Here is a 25,207-nt window from a genome sequence, read left to right on the forward strand (position 1 = left end):
AACCATGGCATTACTACAGCATGAATCTTAATGATAATCTCATGATTTTACAAATATACTTTTTGCAACACAAAATCATTATGGACTGATAAACCTGACATCCTGAGGGACATCTGTGACTCCAGGGAGCTGTGAATCCTGCACACCAAGAACCTGATTTAGGGATTTAATTTTTTGTGTCAATGTTTTATTCATATTAATTGAGGGTTTACCTAAACCCTGGTATGCATCCTCTTGTGCACTAAGCTCACCACTTTCAGTTCATATTAATTCACAAGTAGACGGTCAGAAACTAAAGTTATTCACATACTGAAATAATCTGTTTTTAATTGTGTGTGTGGTATAAGACATGTTCTGCCTTTTTATTCATTGTACTATGACTGATCCAGAATCCTGCTAACAGATGTTGATCAGTAGACCAATAACAGGAGATTTTGCTTCATTACAAATGTTTTTGTTTTGTTTACAACTCCTTCCAAAATGACCTGAAGTGACCTCACTCGCCCAAGCCCCTGACAGAGTGGGATTCCCCTCCCCTGTTCTTTAAGTGTTACACTAATGTGTGAATTTACACATAATAGAGTTTAAATATCTTTATTGTAAAAATCTGAATGCAATTACTGTATATTTAATTTACACAGTCTAAACCATCTGAAGGAGGAAACATTAAAGCTTTAATTTAATTTTCAGTTTGGTCAATGAGTCAGTCTGATAACCGTAAGCTCTGCTCCAAGTAGTGACCTCTGTTTACTGTGCTCAAAGAAATCACTACAGTGGCTCAAACTGTGTAAGTCGAGGTTAATGTATTGCAATAAGGGAGGGAAAGCTAATTCAACTGATCTAAAGAAATCATCTAATTAATCATCATTAACTCTTGATCACAAAGCCATGTTATGCCTTAATGTTGACTGCACTCAAATCTTTACTGATGTAATCTTCTACAGAAAAATACTCTGGGCAGGAAGATATAAAAAACAAAGAAGAATTCAATTTGCAATATTTAAAAGCAATTAATCACAAATATAAAATCATACTGTACAACATTATATAATGCCTTGACATCCAGACCTCATTGATTCAATTTTCTAAAACCATTGTACCTTCTCAATTAAAAATAAAGTCAAAGCAACACGTGATTAGACCAAACCTCCAGAAACATAACATTTCAACTATGTTGGTAGCAGAAGTTTAGCTGGGTTTCATAAGAGGGTGGAGGTGAAACTCCACTGGTCCAGGGCATGAATCTGTCAACCAGACATCTACGACCCCAGGTTACCTGTGAGATGAGAAAGCACATAGACCTGCGGGGAAGAAGTTTAGAAGAGAGGGTTAGGGTTAGGGTTAACAGGCTTTATTACAAAAAGTACAGTTTTTTGTTTTTTTATACAACTTTTTTAGACAACCCTACCCTTTAAGTGTTGATTTTTAAAGCTGATTAAGAACAATAAAAGGGGGGATTGTGAGGGATATTACACATGCTAGTGATGCTACACATACAATCAAGTTTAAATATCTTTATTGTACAAATCTGAATACAATTGCTGCACATTTAATTTACACCGTATAAAACTTCATCTAAGTGTAGCGGTTGTGTACTCTATCTCTGTTGCGTTGTGTTATTGAAGAAGCACCACCACCGTGACTTTCGGCATCAACCAGCCATATATTCTGATGGTAAAAGGAGTGACATCCCACAGTCAGTCTCTCACATGAACTTCTCAAAAATGCTAAAATAAAATAACATAAAATAAGGTAAGTTTGACTTGGTGTTAGCTAGCAGCTACTACTATTTACACACAGAGCTTGGCTAGCAAACCACCGATAACGTGGTGCATTCAACTCCCTGACAAACAATTCAAAACAATGGTAACATGCACATACAGTATTTTAAGGCTTACGTCCGCATATAAGATACAGAATCCACTTTTAGCCATGAAAACAAGGTTAATAGCTCTATTTTTACAGAGCTAATAAAATGTACACCTACCACAGAGACGGCATTCACAGACTGTACCTGAGTTTAGGACGCACCCCTCAAGTCTACAGGGACCCAGCAGAGGGCGCCGCACTCATGTTACTCACATAATCTCTGTGGTAATAGCCATTATTCTCAGAGAAAATAAATAATACAATATACAACACAATAGGAAATGCACAAATGGCCAATAATAAATTTAAATCTGTGAATATATATATTAAAAACAGGACAGTTAGAGATGGCAAGTGGAATCATTAACTCCATTACATGAGCACCTTCAACCCTTAGCAGGAAGATATTTTTAAAAAACAGTTCATTTAGCCAAATTTACAGGCAATTACAAACACATACAACATCATACAAAATATACATAAGTAACACTTCTCGTGATGCCTATACATCCAGACAATTTAAAATACAGTAGGCCATTGCATGATTAGAGTAAACCTTAAGAAACAACATTTCAATTATCCTGGTAACAGAAGTTTATCTGGGTGGTGTTAGAGGATGCAGCTGAAACTCCAACTATGTCTGGTATGGTTTGCCACAAGTTTGAAAGCAGGATAGTTTTCCAAAGGCACATTCATTTTCTGAAAAACTTCCTTGGTGTGCCAAAACAGCAACCGTCATCATCTTGCTTGTGTGGCAACTGAGAACACTGCAGACAATGCCTCGTCCTTCTGAAGGTGGTTGTTATGACTGGTCATATTTTAGTTTTGGTCTGTTTGTGTGCCCTGTGTTTCTTTTGGTTTTTTTCTTAACAGCCAAATAGCTGTGTGCCGTCGCGATGCTGTGATTGGTTGACGAGGTTTGCATCCTGGCCTGCGATTGGCTGCAGCTAGGAGAGGCCAGCTATAAAAGAGCCAAGATGGCGGCAGTCTGGTGGCAGCAGGCAAATCCCCATCCTCCTCCTCTCCCAACCGGCCACACTTTTGCTTCTGTCTTGGTTTCTTTGAAAGTAGAAATGGGTTGTATAGTTTATGTTGAGTAGTAAGGGTGGACTGCCAGTTTTGGTTAATCTTGTTTTCTCCTGTTTATTTAGCCAGGGAGTTAAGTTCTTGTTATTTGTTTTCGTAGAGTAAGTTTCTTAATTTTCAGATAGGATTGTTTTATTTGTTATTTTGGCCTTGGTCCACTCTGAAGTTCGATTTTGTATTCTATTTATATCGATACATTTATTTATCACTTTGTATAGATAAATATTTTTCTTATACACAATTATTCGCCTGTGGCTATTTGGGAATTGAGGAAGATGGGGCCAAATCAGGTTATGCACTAGGCACCCCTAGACTGGGGCGTAACAGTGGTTGAGCTGATCCTTGTTCTTTTGGAGCAGGAAACTGCTATAAATTAGCTTTCAGGCTCCACCATCATACGTCTGATCTTGCGTTTAGTTTTGGTCTCCAGGTTGGTTTGGATCCTCTCTATGGAAACAAGAAAACAGAATTGAACTGAGAACGGAGTCTTTGAGGAAGTTACAGTCAATTACAGCCAATATTATTTATTAGTTGTTCATTTTCTTTGTCCATACATTTCCCAGGAGGAGCATGGAAAGGACTGGATAATTTTACTCTGGGACTCCACTAAATCAAATTTTTATTAATGGATAGCCTTTAATAATAACTGGAGTAGAGAAAGTGTTTGTTGTAACTATTCAAACTGATTTATTAATTTCAATTAAAGGAATAATACAACATTCTAGGAAATGTGCTTTCCTTCAGCTACAGTCAGCAGACAGCTAGCTTAGCTTAGCATAAGCTAGCCTGGCTCTGTCTGAAGATAAAATCTGTCTACTTGAACCTCTAAAGTCACTAATTAAACTGTTATATCTCTTATTTGTTTAATCCATACAAAAACCAAAGTGTAAAAAAAGCAACTTGTGGTTTTAGTAGTGATTATTTCTGCTTTAAGTATTTAAAGTAAAGTAAGAATAAGTTTGACATACCACAGAAAAGTGTGTTGTTACCCACCCTGCCAAATTTGAATGATTAAAAAAATAAAATAAAATTAGGCTTCAAAGTTGTGTAAAACTCTTTCTCTCCTCCCAAACGCTGTGGGCGTGCCCGCCGAGTTCGCTGAAACTCTGCCCCCTACCAAGTGTCACCTGTCAATCAAAATCACCACCTCTACCAGAAACATGGACGCTACGTCTGAGAGCTTTCTGCCTGATTTCCGGAGCTGCTCGTTTTGCGGTACAGCCCGTCTGCGCATGCGCAAACAAGCCGCTATCTTGTACAGTAACTCCAAACTTCATTCCGTCTCTTCAATCTCTTAATTAGCATACAACCAGAAAATACAAAAATGTGTATGCTGTATTAAAACATGGGGAAAAATAGAAAAGAAAACAGCTTCTATAGGTTAAAGTGGTGTAAAGTATTAAGATGAGATAAAACTTTTATTGATCCCACAGTGGGGAAAATTCACCGCTACAGCAGCTCAAAAAGATAGTGACATGACGTTTTTTATGTATATGCGTGTACGGGCCGGAAATCGGGCCGAGATGGAATGAAGTTTGTCCAAGGGTATGCGGGCACACCACTAGGTCAAGAAGTAGCCCTTTTTTGCAGGCTCAGAAAATCAGGAAAAATGAGAGGGTGAGAAACAGTTTAAGGCTCTATCTCCACAATTCAGTACTGCATAATTATGGCTGCTTGTTGAACTAATATGAGAGTAAAAAAATAAATAAGCCAAATTCCAAAAATGTGAAATTATATTATATTCAAAAAACAAGAAAAAAAAGAAAGACAAGCAAATTTCTAAAAATGTGAAATGATATTCCTTTAAGTGTGACACAGAGTCTTTTAGTCAGTGTAAACCAGGACCACTGAAGATGTAAAAAAGGAAATTTCTCTACATGCTAGCATACAATTTAACCAGTAATAGATTAATAATTAATTAATATTGTGTTGGGTTTAATGGAGCAGTTCTTTAAAATAAATTCATCTGAGCATCAACAGCTACTTTAAACTCACCACAACTAACTCAACTCTAACAGCTGTCTCTATTTTACATTCAGTTCTCTTTTCATACAACTTTAAAGAAATTTAAATTGCCATTTTTCACAATATTATTATAACTCAACTGTTAAAGTCCAGCTCGTAGTGTTTTCCATCCAATGTGAGGGGCATTTTGACATGGGGCTTTTCCTGGTACCACTTCTCAATGTCATCGCTGCTCACTGAGCTTAAACTTACATCACCATCCTGTGGAACAAATACCAATCAAATCATTATATTACTGAAATGAATTCATTATTTAGACAAATAAAGTTTATCAGTTAAATATAAACTTCACTCTGCTGCTAACTTACCTTTTCACTGTAATTTGATAGTTGTCTCTGATACAGCTTTGGTGGTTTGAGGTGATTGTGACTGCTCTGTAAATCTGCTGCTGCTCGAGCAAATTAAACAAATAAAACACTTAACAACACTTACAGTGATTATTATTTTATTTTAAATGAGCGTTAAAGCTGCACTAATCTACATTCTTATATGAACAATGAATCAAAAGACTATGTATGATATGAAAGGTGTGTTGTTTTGCTTTTTAAAAAAAAGCTCAGATAAACCTTCTGTTCGCTACCTGTCCAGCACATTCTGAAACAGCAGACAAAGTTAGTGATCAAAGTGAATAAAGTGGAACATTTAGCAGCCAAAGTGCTGATAAAAGTCTGGAGTCAAAATCTGCAGTAAAATTACAAGCATGTTAGCAGAAAAATATAGTAATACTGCATGTGGGAACATTTATGTAGCATACTGTTTATCAAACTGTGGAGAAAGTACCTAAATGAAATTGTACATATAATTTGGTTAAACCAAAGATTCTTTTTGATCTGAGTGTTGTTGCTACATCTCCAAACTGTCATGACTTTGACCATCAAACCAGTTAAATATTAAAACACTTTACTCACCAGTTTCATTACTGGTTTCTGGAGGTGCAGCAGATGTTGTGTCCTGGGGGGATGTTACTTGCACAGATGGAATATTTGTTGGCTTCTCTGTTAAAATATTAAAACAGTCACAATGCATCTGACACGCTGATGGTAAAATGGTTAAAGTGTTTTATGGACCACTGGACTTGATGAGCTCATTAACAATAAAAGGATCATCACAACCACAAAACATCTGTCAGACTGTCAAACTTCAAATTTACTGCAAATATAACAAACTAAACCTATTTAGCATTTTGTTGGTTTCAAATGAAGCAGTTCTTTAAAGGAACAGCATCAACAGCTACTTTAAACTCTCCACAACTAAATAAACTCTAACAGCGGTCTCTATTTTACAAATTGCACAGATCTTTCCAGACAACTTTAAAGAAATTAAACTTTTGCCATTTAAACTCAACTGTTTACGTCCAGCTCGGAGGGAGATCCATCCTCACTGAGGGTCTCGATGCTGTGGGGGTTTTGCTGGTGCTGCCTCACAATGTCATCGTTGGTTATGGAGCATTCACTTGAAGTCTGTGGAAATCCATTCAAATCATAATAATGCGGAAATGTATGTACTATTAAGACTCAAAGTTTCTCAGTTCAATATAAACTCCACTCTGCAGGTAACTTACTTTTTTCATGTAATCACACCATTCTCCATTCTTCTTTCCTTCATACTGCCATATTGGTTTGGTGCCCGGGTGACAACTCTGTAAATCTGCTGCTGCTTGCGCTAATGGAACAAAATTAAGCATTAAAGCTGCACTAAGGTGTCTGACATAATTATGGGGGTTGTTTCTCGCTTCTTTTAGCTCATTGCTTTGTGCTTTTAGGTTTTTTAACAAAAAAAGTTGTGATGAAAGTGAATAAAGTGGAACATTTAGCAGCCAATGTGCCAAATATTTTTCTCAGAAGTTGGTGGAAACCCAACAAAACAGTTAAATAGAGTCAATATTGTAACATTCAGTCTTTTTTAGTATATGTGGTAACATCACACGTTAAAAGTTCTCCATTAGTCCAGTAAATAAAAGTCTGGAGTCAAAATCTGCAGTAAACTTACAAACATGTCAGCAGAAAAATATATTAAACTATCAAAAGTAAAGTTGTTATGTAGAAAAATGGCCCCTGTGAGTGTTATATTCATGTTTAAATAAAGTTTTACTGCTCTGGTTCAAATTGTTGCTAATTTCAACTATTTATAACAAATATTTTATATGATGATCACATGTTTTATAAAATTAGAGTCTGCAAGGTTCCCAGTAACTGTAGCTGTCAGATTAACATAGTGGAGTAAAATGTTCAATACTTCCCTTTGAAATGAAGCAGAAATGGATTTTAAATATAAAGTAACATAAAGTGGAAACACTCAAGTGAAGTTAAAGTAACTCAACATTGTGCTCTAGTACAGAAAAATTTAAATGTAGTTACTGTGAGGAATATAATTGATGCTATCAACAGGTGAAATCTGACTGTCATGACTTTGACCATCAAACCTGTTGAATATTAAAACATTTTACTCACCAGTTTCATTACTGGTTTCTGGAGCAGATGTTGTGATGTGGATGGATGTTTCCTCCAGAGGTGGAAGACTTGCTGGGGGCAGCAACACACGTCTGATCTTGCATGCTTTGCCAGTCGTCAGGTGGGTTTTGGTCTTCGCTGTGGAAAAATACAAGAAAATAAAATATAACTGAATTTTCCATGTGATGTTTCAGGAGTCTTTAAAGAAGTCAAAGTACATTGAAGCTAAGATGATTTATTAGTTGTTCTTTGTATTTTCTCTGTCTATAAATTTCCCAGGAGGAGCATGGAGAGAACTGGATAATTTAGCTCCTATAATAACTGGAGTAGAGAAAAATTCAGTTAAAGGAATACACATACAACATTTTAGGAAATCAAACGTTGCAATTTTTATCTCATCACAATAATTAAAACATAACTCAACCTTTGAAGTCCAGCTCGTACTCCTCTCCAGCAAGGAGCATTTTGCCGTTGGGGTTTTTCTGGTACTGCTCCTCAATGACATCGCTGGTTACTGAACATTTCCACTGTGGAAACAAGTCCATTCAAATCATAATGATGTTGAAATGCTGAAAGACAAATAAAGTTTCTGAGTTAAATATAAACTCCACTCTGCAGCTAACTTACCGTTTGTTTGAAATCACACCAATCTCCACTCCTCTCTCCCGCATACTGCCATTGTGGTTTAAAACTCTGTGAATCTGCTGCTGCTGCTGCTGCTCGAGTAAATTCAGCAAAATAAAACACATCAATATTTTTTATATAAACAATGTATCAAATCACTGTGTCTGCCTGCCTCTGTCTCTTTGTCAGACACAGACACACACAGAGAGAGAAAGAGAGTGTATGCATTTTCACAGTTATATCCAACAAATGAAAAAACTGGCAAATTTATTACATTATTGGCTCCAATTATTACATTTGCAAAGGATTTTGTTTAACAGGCCAATGATGTAATAAGTTATTACATCATTGGTTCAGGTCTTTTATTACATTATTGGCAAGTTATTACGTTATTGACTTCTACAAGGAACCTTTAAATAAAATGTGTTATTATTATTATAATCATTATTAATGGTAATAGCAGCTCAATAGAAAAGGATGGAAAATACCCTTCATTTTGTTAGCACGAGTAAATGCTGCTGCCTGCAAGCTGCAATCACAGATAGAATGTTGTTCAGTATTTTTTTATAAAATTGAAATATCGTGATATAATTTTGAGGCTATTGCCCATCCCGAGTTGCTATATCTCCAAATCTCTATAATTGACCTGGTATGCAAGAAGTTATATACCGGTAACTACAATAACTGACTAAACTGAGTAAAAAAAAAGTTTTGAGGCTACATATGAACAAATCCAGCAATGTTTTAAAAAGTACACACAATTTTTAAAGTACTGGATGCATGCATGAAAATTGGACATTTAAAATATTGTCATGTTAATTATTAAAGACAAATAGGTGATTAATATGAAAATGTACTATCTTAGCTTGCTCTGTCCCATCAACAGTATCTTCTCCAGTATTAAAGATGAATAATTGTGTGTTAACTCACTGGAAGTCTTCATTAATCATGTTTTGTTTTATTATTTGAATTTATTCCCCAGTAATCAGACTGTGTGTTACTCAGCAATAAACGTCATGATCTCAAACAAGTGGAAACTATTTTTACAAAGTTTCTGCAAACCAAACATCCCTGTCACACACATTCAAAATAGTGCAAGAAAAGTTCCAGCTGGGTCTTATTGGGTTATTGGGCTTGATCACTGTTTCACTCACCAGTATCATTACTAGGATTTAGGGCCTCAGCAGCTTCCAGGTCCTGGGCCGGTATTTTATGGACCTCAGGCACTGTTGAGCTCGCTATTGAATGATAAAAGAATCGTCACAACCACAATACATCTGACAGACTGTCAAAGTTCTAGTTTACTGCAGATATAATGATTCAAACACCAAAAACACACACACACAAAAAGAAAGATAAAAAATCAGTGTTTATCATATCTTATATTTGATATGATAATATTTCACTCACCAGCTCCATTACTGTTACTGTGGATCACACCAGATGTCAGGTTGTGATTGGATGTATTTTGGAGAGCTTCCATCTCTGTCAAATGAATGAAGAACAGTCACAACCATGATGCAGTTATTACAGTGAATCCATATTACATGTTTTTCAACTGCTGATATCAATAAAATAATCTTGGTCAGATATGTCTTTGTTGTAAATAAATCTGTTTTTTTCAGAATTCATGTTTTATGTTTATCTGTTAAACTAACAACAGTATGATTGATGACTGTGTAAAACTACAAGGGAAACATCACTTTACTAAATCAAGAACTACTTTTTTCAATTGATGTACAAAACTTTTATGCATCTCTGTGATCTGTCAAACTGAAAAAGCACAAAAAACGAAACACACATGCATATTGCAGTAAGAAAATATAAACGTTTGAATCCAGTTTCTTTTCTTTTTTTTATCGTAGTCTTGTTTTCTTCCCTTGTCCTGTGTCATGTTTCTTTGTATTAATCATTTATTTTGCACTATCAATCTTATAAAAATCATAAAAACAGCTACGCTTCTGGAAGAAAAAAAAGTCAAGTTCTATTCACTTTGGTATTATTAGTTATATAATCTTGCTTCTTATGTGTTCCCTTATTATTTGACTGTGGAACTGTATGTATGTGTAACAAATGAGTGTCATTCTCCTGCTCTGGTTCATTAATAAAATATTAATAATGTCACACAGTGAAACTTCTAGTTGACTGATATTATTATCACATACAGTAAAACTGAATGTGACACACAATAGAAATGTAGTGCAGGTCAAAGCTGTGGAGAAAGTTGCCCCATAAAACCAGACAGACATGTGTAAATAATGTTCATGTTAAATAAAGTTGTACATATCTGGGCATCTAAAGTATCTGACCTCTATAATGACAATCTTGCTCTTATGTCATGTGAAGGCCACATGTGGAATTCCTTCAAAACATTTCTTTACATATCTTCAACTGAGAAGCTTCATATTGGCCAGGCAGTGTAATAGTTAGAAACTTCACCTTCAGGACAACATGGCTGAAAAAACAGAAGCAGTGTTGGACCAGTCGCAGGTGAAAAAAGACTTTCAGGCTCTGTAGGCTTTCCTAAAAAAAACAAGTCCACCAATTCCCCCACTGTGTGAAACACAGGTCTGCCTGTTCACCAGAGATAAGCCCAACATGACCTCGGAGCAGACCCAGATGTTTTTTAAGAAGTAACTGGAGAAGAGGGGCATCCAAAACCCTGAGATCATCCCCTACAAGGCATTGAGGACAGAGTACAAACCATTTGAAGCCAAACACTGTCTGCTGGGGAATTTTTCTGATGACCGCATCTGCCGCCTGCTGCCATCTCATCTCGGAGAACATTTCTACAAGAGGAAGAAAGAGCCACTGTCTGTGAACCTGCAGAGCAAACAGCACTGCTCGTGTTGCCCACTCCGGTATGACAGTAACAGAAATCATGACTTAAAGAGTCAAACCTCAGTGGCACTGCCCATCATCAACACCTCAGACCTGAGTGAGTGAAGTGAGGTGCTGCCAAAAAGCAAACAGATACCACTGCAGAGTAAAAGCAAGAGGAGAAAAAGGCAAAGGGAAAGAAAAAAAAGGTGGAGGAGGAGGAGGAAATCCTACAGCTGGTTCCCATAGAAACGCCAAGCAAAAATCTCAAACTGGAGAAGTCTTCCAAAAAGAAGCAGCTGGAGAAAGCACCCAGACCTGCCATAGTGAAGAGAGGAACAAACTCAGAGCAAACTGACCAAGAAGGCTGGAAAGACTAACTCAAAAGTAAAAAGTGGTTTAAGTGAAATAGCCATCAGTGGCACATCCCCTCTCAACATGGACTTTTGACATAGTGCTCAGTGGCAGATTGTTTATAGAATGATTGATGGATACATTCAGCCTGTTTTGTCTTGTTTGCTCAACTGAAGCAAATTATAAATATTCCTATCAGAAATTTAAGGGGTGGCTGTGGCTCAGGAGGTAGAGCGGTCGTCCACCAATGTGACCTTGGGCACGATACCAAATCGCTCCCAATGGCTGCGCCAATGGTGTCTGAATGTGTGAATGAATGCTAGCTCTAACCTGATGACCTGCGTGGTAGTCCCTGTCAGTGTATGAATGTGTGTGAATGGGTGAATGTGGCATGTAGTTTAAAAGTGATTTGAGTGGTCAAAAAAGACTAGAAAAACACTATGTTGGTACAGTCCATTTACCATTTAAATCCAAACAGTCATCACAAAACATAACACATCATGCAGAACAGATTTGCAGGAGAATTTAAGAGGAAAAGTTATTACAATACAAATAGATAAGCAGACAGTAAATTAGTAGGCTGCACCTCTTTAAACCAAATATTCCAGATAATTACATTAAATGTAGCATCAGAAAGGATCTTCATTTCATTGCATGTAGGAATGTCCCCTGATACTCTGTTTTTGAAAGAAAGTGTTGGACCTGACCAGTTAAATAATTGGTAAAGACCTGCCTCTCAAACCAAAACTATGTTTTTTGGGGTCATCCCTATAGTCCCTCAAGGATTTTCCACCAAATTAGGCCTTATGATTCAAAATGTGCTTTCTTGTTTTGTATTGTTCCTTGTTTGTAAAATAAATAAAATATTCAATAAATAAATGTTGTTGTTATAATAAAGGATAAATATATAAAATAAATAAATAATAATAATAATAATAATAAATAAATAAATTATAATAAGTTGTGCATTTCAAAATGATCTGAGTGTAGTTTTGACATATCTACAATTAACCTGGTATAAAAAGTTCTTAATGCTATAACTTGTTAAACTGATGACCAGTAAAAAAAATCTTTAAAAGTCACAAAGTGCTTGTAAAAGCTTAGATTAATAATTAAAGACAAATAGGTGATTAATGTGAAAATGTGCTATCTTATCCTGCTCTGTCCCAGCAGCTTTTACTGTATTATAGATGAACAAGTGAGTGTTAATTTACTGGAATTCTTAATTTCCAGTAAACAGACTGTGTGTTATTCAACGATGAACATCATGAACTCAAACACACTGTTGTGAATATTTGTGCTGAATCAGCATGATGTTATTTACAGTTTCAACACAGAGGCCGATTAACATCAACAACCAAAACCTCTGGTTCGCTTTTTATTTTGAGATTCATGAAATCTGCATAAATTAATCTCTTATTTGTTCTGGTTGTGGATGTTTGGATGAGGATAAAAGTTTTTGTCTCTCAGCTTAAAAATATATCATCAGGACTTTTATTGTCGGTAGAGTTGCACTCTTGAAGAAATCTGATTATGTTTGATACACGATTAAATTAACATTATCTGTCAAATTTACAGAAATATTAGTACACCACACTGAAAGCAACAAGAATGTAATTTCAATTACCTTTTTTATTTTTGCATCTGAAATAGATGATGATGCACACAACCAGACTCACTCCAGGTACTGCTGCTAAGATGTACACCCATGTCTGATCACCTACAAAAATATAAATGAATGAAACATTAAAACATCAAATAGTTAATAAGGACGCTGTATTGTATTGTAATGTCTTTAGCTGATCTTTGATAACGCACTCTGAGGAAACCCAATACAGAAACATAATGAACTCAAAGCTCATCATTTAGTCATTTAATGTCTGTTAGAACATGTTTTGTAACCAGTGTTGGGTGTACCGCGACTGTAATCACATTACATTTAGCTGTAACGCGTTACAGTGTCCACATTCGGTAATAACAGTACAGTTACTAAATAAACAAATATGTTGTTACTTGCATTACATCGGTCTTCAATTATGTATAATGGTCAAAGGTGCTTTTCCTGCACACTTGTGCAACAACTGCCTGACCTCTCATGCTAACATGAAGCTAGTAACATCTTTCAGATCAAACTCAGCAAAGTACCGATAATAGTCATCAGACAGGAAAACTTTGGCAAGCTACCTGGACCTGCCAGGATGGATATGCCATCTAGTGTGCCTGTGTAGAGTCTCTTGAGCCCAGCCAGTCTTGTGCTGACTCATATCATTATTATTATTATTATTATTATTGTTGTTATTATTTGTACAACATGGGAGTAACGCAAGAGTAATTTAACGAGTAATTGATTTCTTCCCACTGGGAGTAATTACTGTATAAACCGGCAGAGAGAGGTTGTTTCTGGATATGATTATAGGTATGTAAAGGGCCATTCACACTAAGAACAATAACTATAACTTTAAACATAACAATGTGAGCGTCCACACTTATGAACCATAACGTCCTGTAAACAGCGGTGTTGAAGCTGCACACTCCAGCTATTTCGGTAGCTAATGAAAATAGACAGACTATTGATGACCTGGTAATGCTGTATGTTGTAGGGAAAAATGATTGTGTGTTAATGAGAAGGATTTTGGGGATGTTGAAGCGCGATGTGCAAGAGCACGTCTCGGGTGCAGTAGTCTATTTGCACACAGAGACAGCTCTGATGAAGTTTTTGGTACTTGAGTACGCATACAGGTACACACTGTATTAAATATGTAAAGTTGTAAATGTAAAGTTCTTTTAAAAGGTTAATTGAAACTCATAGCCTAACCCGTTAATATACTGATCCAGTTCAGTTAAGCGAATCATTGAGGGACCATTTACCCGACACACTGTTTCAGGTGTAATATGTGTGTTTTGATTGTGTTTCTAATAAAAGTAAATTGAGAAAGTTTTGGAGCATAAGCATATGCATTTTTACATGAATGGTAATGGTACTGGTGCAATCAAATAAATCAGTCTTTAGTAGGAAAGCGTTTTTTCCAAGCATGAGACCACCCCAAAATAGACTGTGACTTATACACCGGTTTTTACAGTAAGTAAAGTAACGCATTACTTTCTTTGAAGTGTAATATATTACATGTTTTGAGTAACAACCACAATACTGTTGTGTAACTCCTATGAGGACATTGAGGACATTGTCATGTTTAGGAAAAACATTAAGATGTATTAATACTATTAGATATTCATGTGATAACTGTAGTTGTTGTTGTTGTGCTGGGACTCTTCACCCGTGAGCGTACTCCGGTTAGGGAATAAGGACACCGTTTTCTCGTTTCAACTTCTTTATGTGTAGTTTTAAGCAACAGGTAATACACACTCGCATCACATCACATGTTTCCTACACCCCACTTTTTAGGACCCCGGAAACGTAAAAATAGCTGCCCGATAGACTGCCTGAGGACCCCAATAATGTAAACTTAGCTGCCCTGTAACTGCATGAATTAAACAGACTCAAATTAAAGGGTGCATTATCTCAAATTAGTAACTTATGTAAGTCAACAATAATAAATTCTATTAGATTCAACAATTAACATATTAATTAGGGTATCTTTATCTTTTATCTTTATCTCTGACAAAGGGAATTTATAACAAATACATTAAATGTGTTACAGCAGATATTTGTTGGTGTGATAACTCACTTTCCATGAAGGGGTTGAAGACTTTTTCACTGCTGATGGAGCTGACTGGGTTTTCAAGTATACAGATGAACCACTGCTCCTCTTCCTCCTAGAAAGGAGAAAAACAATATTAGCTGAAAGCTCATAAACCAAACAGATTTTTTGAGGAGTTCACTTACACCAACAATGTACAATACATGTATTGTAGCAGATACAGTTGAAGCTAAACTGTGTAAATAAACTAAACAGCTCAGTCTGGATTCTGCCTCAGCTGGTCACCAACTGATGTCTGAACATGTGAATCAGTTTAAAGACTAGATTCTGGTTTATTGTTGTAACAGGATTTATCTGTTAGTGATGAGACTCACAAACATCATTATCATGTGTATACCTTTGTTATTCTGAGCTGCTTGGTTGAATTCCACCTCTTTTCACCTGCTGTCCACCAGTAGGTGACTGGTTCAGTATCTGTGATGCTGCCACTACAGGTGAAGACACAGTGGGTCTTCTCAGTATCACATGATTTGTAGATGGAGGGTTTAGGGACAGGAGCTGATAGAAAATGAAACAAAAAGACATTTCCTTTGAATTTAAGGCTGTTTTAATAAATTAACCACTTAACGCACGCTGTTCCTCCTACGGAACGGGACGGATGTTAGGAGGTAGCCACAAGTTCTTCTGAATGTTTTAAACACCAACCCTTAAACATATATACTCATTCCGTACATCGTTGGAAAGCTTAGATTGTCCTGATTCATTCAAGACCGCTCACGACTTATATGGTTGCTCACAGCCGTAATAGTATTAGCGATTAGCTCGGCTAGCCACTTAGCTAAGTGAGAAAAGCTATAATGCCTACATACCTTCAAAGTCTTCCCTTTATCCACAACGATCATCTTATGACTCAGCACTTTCTGTACAGCTCGCCAAGTATCCATTCTTGTGAAATATGAAATCCGTTTCCATAAAACCGGAATACTTTCCTCAATATGTCCATGTATTTAGTCCAACACGTAACGTAATAACACAAATAACAAACCATATACGGTCCGTTTACGTCATTTCCTGACCTGCGCGTCCATCTCAGAGTACACGTGACTAGATGTTTACGACCGTGAGCCTCTCCTGCTTCTGACGACACCACACACAAGCCAATCGGTGTTTAGGATTAGGCAGTACATGTCTCCAAAGCCAATGAGGACATGTGACCAACAACAATGACGACATGGCTTTGATTGACTGCTGTTCTAGCCTATGTAAATATTCGGTGAAATGAAGTTGATAACCTTTTAGCCAATAGTCTGAGGTTTCCAACGGTGTATGACACCAAAGTCCTTCTAAGGCTCTTATTATAATGTCTCTGATGACACTAAGCTATCAGGTTTGGCTGTCCATAAACAAACTCCAAGCGTAACCGGCGTGCGCCCTGTGTGTAAAAGAGTTGAACCATATATCATTACGCACTCGGCATTTTGGTACACGGTTGGTTCTTCTTCGACTTAACATATGACTTATAGCAAAATAAACAGATAGATAGATAGATAGATATGGCCAAACAAAAAATATATGGTTATATGTAATAATAATAATAATAATAATAATAATAATATGGCGTCAGCTTTCATTAGAGACCAAGATTTTGATTGTAGGCAAAGGGGTTGTGAAGTTATAGGTGTTTGATTGCGGTTATACAGCTTTGGTAACCATGGTAACCAAGTGTCCATTTGGAGTCTCCAAAAAGGACCTGAGGAAAACACATGGACATACCTGTTGAAAAATAACTCTGAAAAATTCATCTTTTGGTCTTTTGACTCCAAATTTGGACTGCATGAAGCCAAGACCTGTGGCTGTGGCCTCATTGTGTCTATATCCCGCTGAGAGGTCCCTGAATGTCTGTACACATGTCATTGTAAAGGCAAACCTATGGGCGAGTAAACAACCCCATTATTCTAACCTCTGCCACTCTTTGTCAGTAAGTCACAGAATCACACAGACACTTTTACAAGAATCCTGAGAGTGTTTCCTTTCCAATGATACCAGACACATCTCTGAGTCTCAAACTATGTGGGATCTGTGATGCTCACAACTTGGGCATGTCGTTTAGGCTAACAGCATAAAAACAGGGGCGTGTGTTAAGTGGTTAAACCAATCTTCAAACACATTTCCTCCACTTACAGATAACCAGGAGTTCAGTCTCACTGTTGACTTTGTTGTTGATCTCTGCTGTGTAAATGCCGCTGAGGTCTGGAGTCAGTCCTGTGATCGTCATCACTCCAGTTGAAATGTTCAACGAACCACGATCTGTAAAAATACACAAGTTTATCTTCTAAACGAGTATTTATAGTCTGACAGTATGTTGTCAGCTGGAGCCACTTATTTCAAATATTGGTCATTGAAGAGTGGACAGCTGGAGAAATATGCACTATAGTGACTTGATTTCGCCAAAACAAACTCTACAAGCCACTGAGGGGCTGTTATACCCACACTTACTAGTTGACTCGTCATCTTCGTCGATCCATTGAATGAGTGAAATTCACAAACGTCCGTGCAGTTACACCCAAATGCATTTATTTGCAATCTTCAGGTTAATTTAACAATATAGCCTTCGCCGATCTACAGACACTTATATCAATTAATAACTTTTATGCAAAACAAACAAAAGGCTCAATGCTTGGCAACTACGTGAAAACTGTGTGCTTCTCCTAGTAAGCAGAGTAATGACCCCTTCCTCTATTTGTACCCTTCCCATGAACCACAGTCCATACACCACCTACTGTGGCAACAAGGGACTTACTACTAAATCAAAGTATGACATTTTTTACAGTATACCTTTAAAAGGGACTTAATATTATAAGTCAAGTGAGAATTCAGAGTTAGTATTGATTGTATTTGTCAAATGTAATGGGTTATACTGCTTAAATTCAATCCATGCAGAAAACAAATTTAAAATCCCTGTACTATGATGCAATCCCTTAATTTAGCCAATTAATTACTATTATTACTGAAAAGAATCCCTTGAAATATAATTAATTTACAACTGCAAATATTAAAGACCAACATCTCAATTTAAAACTATATCAAAAACATCAAATTAATGTGTAAAATCCTTGATCTCTGGTTACCAAACAACTTGATTTAGATTCAATTTGTACCTTTAAATTGTTTGTAGGAGATAGTCTCGTCTCCATTCCACTCCATGGCAATATTATCATCATGTTTCCACCTTATGTTGTAGATGGGATTCTCCACAGAGTCTGGTGTGAGAACAACTTTGTCACCTATTTTCCTGTAGAGTGGTTCTTCTGCTAAATAAAATAAAATAAAAAATCAATGCAAACTTCTCAATTCAAAGTGGAGATGAAATGAAACATTTATTTTGAACCGTCTGAGATCACATTTAGTCATGTTATGCATCAATTTAACAATAAATACAACAAAAATCAATTTTGTTGTATTGTTAATAAATAAATGAATACAAATGTGTAAATATACATAAATTAATAGAAAAGCTGTTGCTGTGATAGTTTAGTCCCAATCCCAACCATAGGGGTCAGATATTCAAAGAGTAAGACATAAACCTTAATGTTGTGCTGCTGTGTTTCTGGACTTCTATTTGCTTTTCAGTTTAATATTGTATAATTTTATCTCTCTGGACTTCTAACACTTCTATAAATGAAACCATGTGAAAAGAAAAACATCCTGACTGTTAACACAGACTTAGTTACCACTACATTGTGTTTTATGGACTTTTATTAAACGTTCACATACTGTACACATTTTATTACTGTAATATAGGAACTGTTTTACCCAAACGCCTTCAGTGGTTTCCAACACTGACTTTAAACTAATTAATGGAGCAAATATCCCTTTAAAATCTCTTATGACCCCCTCATCATCACATCACTATACCTTAAACAGAATGTTTAAAACTGTTCACAGTCAAATAGTCACAGACTTCAAATTAAAATTTCCTGTTATTACTGAAGCCCTTTAATGTGGTCACATTATAACGGAGACTAGACCTATCCTACATGACGGTGTGCTTAAAAAACTCAAATTGCAGCCTAAAAAATTAACACAAAGTATGCACAGAAATATATGACATTTTAAAATGATGATCCAAAACTTACCGCTGGCTCTCACTGCGGTCCAAAACAGAAAGTAAAATATCCACATTTCCCAGTTAGGTTTCAATAGAAGTAAGACACGTACATTCACGGTGATTCTGGTGATATTGTAGAATATTTCGAGTATAAAGACATTTATTAATGTTTTCATAGAGTGGAAAAGTAGGTCACCAATGACAGCCGCAGCTCAGAGTAAAGTGAGTGCGTGGTCTCGATGGTTACCCTAGATTTGCTGAACATTCGCGAGATTTATGCCTTGTTTAATCATTGTGAGAGTGGTACAACATGTTTTATGATGTAATCCTGCTGTGGTTTAGTTCTGGTTAGGTTTAGACACACAATAAAGATTTATTAGAAGATCGGTTAGAGTTAGGGAAAGATCAAGATTTTGGTTAAAATTCTCATTCTCGCGAGACCCTTCGCAAATCTAGGGTTACCATCCAGACACGAAGCGCTTCACCTGTCGAGCTCTGTCACACCCGTCAAACTGCTCGCAGCATAGACAATGAAATGTGAACTTTAACAGTTATAAAAGTCTCATTTCAGGCATCATTTCGGTTAAGATGATTGTCTAATATGATTATTTAAAGCCATTATTAAAACCTTTCATACTGCTTCCACACCAAAGTACATGCCTTTCTTCTTTTCTTAGGGCATATTGCATGTAAAGCACTTTGTCCATAAAAAGCGCTGTAGACTATATATAGATTTAACTTCTTTTTTTTTTTTACTTGACTAAAGTTCCACAAAAATCAAACTTCCTGCTGTCTAATAACGTATTGCAGGATTAAACCACTTTTTATTTCCAACATGTTTCGTGGGTGGAGACCAAGGGTTACTGCTCTGATTACTATCTGCATGATTTCAGCTTCAGAATATCCTTTCTGGAGACCTGAATCAGTCTGATTAGACTGGTGTAGGACAGCTTATTCTTCCTCTCCTATTTGTCCATTTATCTTAAACTCTCTAGACAGTGATCTCTGGTATGTGTTGGTAAAGTGGTGTGCTGTGTCTGACTGTGGATGACTGAGAGGCTAACCTGTCACCCAGACTGTTGATCATCTCCTCCAGGGTCCTGTATGTCCCATCTATGGCTGCTCATACTGGGCTGGCTGATGGAGTGGCCTTGGTGACTCTGGTCAGGGGAGATGTTTAGGTCCTTTCTGCTTCTGTCTCTCATCTTGTAAGAGAAGATAGTTCAGGTTCAGACAAATCTTTCATTGACACTTTCATTTTCCTCCATTTCTTTCTCAACAATCTTGATGACTGTTCACAAAATCACATATGTTTAGCTGTGGTGTTTTTCAGCTGACTCAGATCTGATCAAATAAGCTTCCTCTGTTGTGTCACTCTTAACACTGATGGCAAAGATGATGTTCTGAATATTTATCTCACTAGGAGTAGATCTTACTCCTCGTTCACCAAAAATATGTTTCTGAGTATTTTTTCTGTTTTTCTGAGTTTGTTTTCCTGTTTTTTCTGTTTTTCTTAGTGTTTTTTTGAAGTTAACAACATAATGTAAACTCTTTCATTCCCGTCTTGAGAGCTTGATTTAATAGAAGCAAACATGGCTTGCTTTTAGTTTTACTTTGGGCTTGTGACACTGGGCAATACGCCATTCTTTATGTCACATAAATGGTATTGTCATTAGTTTGTCGACTTTGTGGTAGTTCAGACAGAAAGCAGATCTGTTGGACATTGTGATGTTTCTCCAGGATCAGTTGGACAGATATGGCGTGCTGCACAGATACAAGATCTTCCACTGTGTGTATTTTATGGTCACCGTTTTGTCTTGTGTGTGTCAGCTGCTCGACATCTTCCATTGTGTGTTTCTCTTGTCCAGGTTCAGTTGTGTTTTCATGTTGCTCATCTGTCTGTACATCAGCTCCTTCCTCTGTTTCATCTCCATAGCTCAGGGTCTTTGCGAAACAAATTAAATCTCAACAACCCCAATTTGTGTGTCTCGTAGCAGTCTCCCACACTAACTTCCAGGCTCTATCTCTTATATTTTAGATGCATCTTTGTTGGCTGCATTGGATTTTCCCCCTCAAAACCTTGATATTCGTCTTTGTTGCTGTTTGTGCCCATTTAAAAAAATAAATAAATAAAGACAGTCTTTTTGCTATCATCTCCACCTCTTCTCTGTTTTTCCATACAGAAACGCCCTGTGGCAATCCTGTCATCATAGGCTTGAATGTAAGCATCAATAGTGGCATCATATATTTCTCCAATTACCTAGCTGTCAATCTATATACATATATTATCTCCAAGACTATTTATTCTGGGTTCTTTGCTAACTTCCAGGACAACCAATTATAAATGGCCAATGCAAATGATTAAAGAATGGACAGTATGAAAAGAGCTTTGTAGCTGGAAATGCACTGCTCTAATATAAACATCAGATATTTATTCCTTCTGCTAAGTTTATAATACATCAAAAGTAACTTGAAAATGTACTTAATCCTGTTCACTTATTGTTTTATTTTACAGTCATGACGTTGTTTTCAAATGCAGTCAGATGGGATTAATTATTCATTTCTACTCCACATATACTCATGTTATGACACAAATAATTGAACACTATAATTGTTATTTTAAATTAGTTTAGCATGATATAAATATTTGATTTGATTTTCAGTTTGGTCAATGAGTCAGTCTCATAACTGTAAGCTCTTCTTCAAGTAGTGACCTCTGTTTAGTGAAACATTTTGAAGATGCATGATAAAAGACAGGATAAAAAAAGGCATTCAAATGATAATAAAATAAAGAAAATAGTTTTTAGTGGCTCAAACTCTAAGTCTAAAGTATTGCAACGAGGAAGGGAAAACCAATTCAACTTCTCTAAAGAAATTATCTTTTCATTTTAACATTGTTCAACATTAACCCTTGCTCACAAAGTCAGGTTATGCCTTAATGTTGAAGCTACCCTTACCTTTGTTACATTTTTAACGTTTAGGTTAAAATGCTATTAATAAGGTAATGGCACTCTAAAATGTTAGAGAGATCCACCAGGAATAGAAACTCATCATTATGGTGGTAGAAGGGAAGGTAGTGCGGGGGTGAGACATTGTTCAAGTTTTTTCAAAGTGCTATGTGAAATGCAAGAACGGTAAGAGTCGCTTTAAAGCAACACTTAAACATAACATTTAAATTATCCTGGTAAGAGGAGTTCAGCTGGGTGGCATTAGATGATGTAGACAAATCTCCAATATGTATGCAGTTTACCAAGTTTGAAAGCAGAATATTCTTTCAAAGGCCCTTACACTTTCCAAAAAAAGTTGCTAGTTGCTGAAGTGCCAAAACAAGATCTGACAGCATCTTGTTTGTATGGCGACTAAGAAGGCTGCCGTGAAGCCCTCGTCCTTCTGATGGTGGTTCAGCTGATCCTTGTTCTGATCTGCTGCTGTCTGTGAGCGTGAACTCAGTGACATGAAGTGCATTAACAGGAAACTGCTACACATTTTCATTCAGGGGGCAGCAACACACGTCTTATCTTGCGAAGACTGTTGGTCTCCACGTTGGTTAGCCTCTTTGCTGTGGAAAACAATAAGAAAATAAAACAGAAGTTAATTTTCCATGTGATGATTCATTGAGTCTTTAAAGAAGTTACAGTATATTAAAGCTAAGATGATTAATAAGTTGTTCTTTGTATTTTCTCTGTCTATACATTTCCCAGGAGGAGCATGGAAAGAACTGGAATAATAACTGGAGTAGAGAAAGTGTTTAATGTTAATGTTTAATTCATACAAACTGATGAATTTTAATTAAAGGAATAATACAACATTTTAGGAAATGTGCTTATCACTTTTTTCAGAAAGATAAATGAGAAGCTTGATATCACTCTCGTCTGTATCCTAAATATGAAGCTACAGTCAGCAGACAGTTAGCTTAGCATAAGCTAGCCTGGCTCTGAAGATAAAATCTGTCTACTTGAAGCTCTAAAACTCACTGATTAACCTGATATATCTCATTTAATTAATCTGTACATAAACCAAAGTGTAAAAACAACAAGTTGTGGTTTTAAGGGTAGTTATGTTCGGCTTCTTCCTGCTTCAAGTCTTTATGCTAAGCTAACTGGCTGCTTGTTGAACATATTTATCCGATGAGATTAGTATATAAGATCTAATCACTGTAGACCAGGTCAGCTGAAGATGCAATAAAGGAAATTTCTCTACAGGCTAGCATACAATTCAACATCTTGGAAGAATAATATTTCCAGTAATAAATTAAAAATTAACTAATATGCCCTTGGGTCTAAATGGAGCTTTCAAAAGAAATTCATCTCAACATCAACAGTTACTTTAAACTCATCAAAACTAACTCAACTTTAACAGCAGTCTCTATTTTACAAATTACTCAGATCTTTCCAGAAAATTGTACGAAATTAAACCAGCATGTTAAATTAAATTTTACACAGTATTTGAAACATAACCCAACCTTTAAGGTCCAGCTCGTAGGAGTCTGTGTTCACTGTGAAGGACATGCTGCTGTCACGGTTTTGCTGGTACTGTCTCTCAATGGCATTGCTGGTTACCGGGCAATCATCTGGAGAATCAATCTGTAGAAAAAATGCCATTGAAATCATAATATTCCTTGCAAGTATTTATAATTCACAAATAAAGTTTGTCACTTAGATAGAATAAAATATATACCTTTCTTTTTAAATTAAACGATCCTCTTCTCCTTCTTCCCTCAGACTTCAATGGTGATCGGTCCCTGTGACGGCTCTGCATATCTGGTGCTGCTCGTGTAAATTGAGCAAAATAAAAACACTTAACGATGACAGCATTAAAGCTGCACTAATCTATATTTTTATATAAACAATGTATCAAATGACTGTAATGTGAAAGGCGTCGGTCATAATGATGGGTATTGCAATCTGAACAACCCAAAAACAAAACACAGAAGGAGTCGTCCTTTAATGAAGTGTGACATCACTGTCAGATTTTTGCCTTGTTCTTCTTGGTGTGAAATGAGTGAAATTACAAAATTGTCACAACAGGTTCATGGTTGGTGCTGAACCTCTTAAATACTATAACTTAATATTACAATGCATGTTTAAAAACATACATACATACATAGCAGCGTAACATCATGGTGATAGGCCCCGGTGCAAATTTTTTTTTTGTGCCCCCACCTCCGCCCTAAACACAAGCGCACGCACACACATGCTTGGACACACACACGCACAGCCACTCGAGAGAACTGCTATTGTCACTATGTAGGCTAACATTACAGGTGACTGGCCACACACTCATCCTGCAAACCAGCGTTTCAGCACCACGGACAGCAGCCGAAGCTCCACTTATCTAACAGCCTGCCCTGACCTGGGCTCAAACTACCACATCCTGATGATGTCTCCAAACTATCAAACATTCAAATATAGCTGACACTAACAAAGCTACACACAGATATCTTACACAGAATGGCCATAAGCATAACCATCAAGAAAAACACAGCTCATTATATGCCATACAAAAACACAGCATTAATGAATGGATGTGGCAACTATATCACACAGTCATTTAAAGACTGTGTAAAGTGAATTCAGACATTTTCTTCTAAACACATTAAATAGGTCATAAATGTATTTCTAAAAAAGGTGTAAAAAGCATTTCAACCATTTAGATTTGAATTGTGGAGCTAGGCTTCACAAACTGTTTCAAGATTTCTGTGTTCAGGATTTAGTGGGGTCTGAATCATTGCAGCGTTAGCAGCGTTAGCATAAACTCACCTCTGCTGCTGTAGAGCAAATTGCACAGATCTTTCCAAGTAATTTTAAAGAAATTAAACTTAAACTGCCATTTTTATCTTATCACAGTATTTAAAATATATAACCCAACTCTTAAAGTCCAGCTCGTCTGGGGATCCGTTCCCTGTGATGGTCTCGCTGCTGTGGGAGTTTTCCTCCTGCTGCCTCTCAATGTCATCAGTGGTTACTGAGCATTCATTTGGAGTGTCAATCTGGAAAAAAGTCCATTCGAATCATAATATTCCTTAAATGTATTTATTATTCAGACACAAAGTTTCTCAGTTAAATATAAACTCCACTCTGCAGCCAACTTACCTTTGTTTCTAAATGACATGATCCTCCTCTCCTTCCCTCATACTCCAATGGTGATTGGTCCTTGTGACTGCTCTGTAAATCTGTTGCTGCTTGAGTAAATTGAGCAAAATAAAAAACACA

General features: G+C 36.5%; 1 long non-coding RNA gene and 1 pseudogene across 1 annotated transcript; one reads left to right on the forward strand and one right to left on the reverse strand.

Moving 5' to 3' along the window:
• Positions 1–10,505: 10,505 nt before the first annotated feature.
• Positions 10,506–11,254, forward strand: LOC128354005 (ribosomal L1 domain-containing protein 1-like; annotated as a pseudogene).
• A 10,849-nt stretch (positions 11,255–22,103) lies between these two features.
• Positions 22,104–23,702, reverse strand: LOC128354463 (uncharacterized). The gene is made up of 3 exons (XR_008321049.1): positions 23,673–23,702; positions 23,458–23,578; positions 22,104–22,554 (listed from the first exon to the last, which is right to left on the reverse strand). It is a non-coding gene; the product is annotated as an uncharacterized LOC128354463 (long non-coding RNA).
• Positions 23,703–25,207: the final 1,505 nt, after the last annotated feature.

Source organism: Scomber japonicus, chromosome 24, assembly GCF_027409825.1.
Source record: "Scomber japonicus isolate fScoJap1 chromosome 24, fScoJap1.pri, whole genome shotgun sequence".
Taxonomy (NCBI): Eukaryota; Metazoa; Chordata; class Actinopteri; order Scombriformes; family Scombridae; genus Scomber; species Scomber japonicus.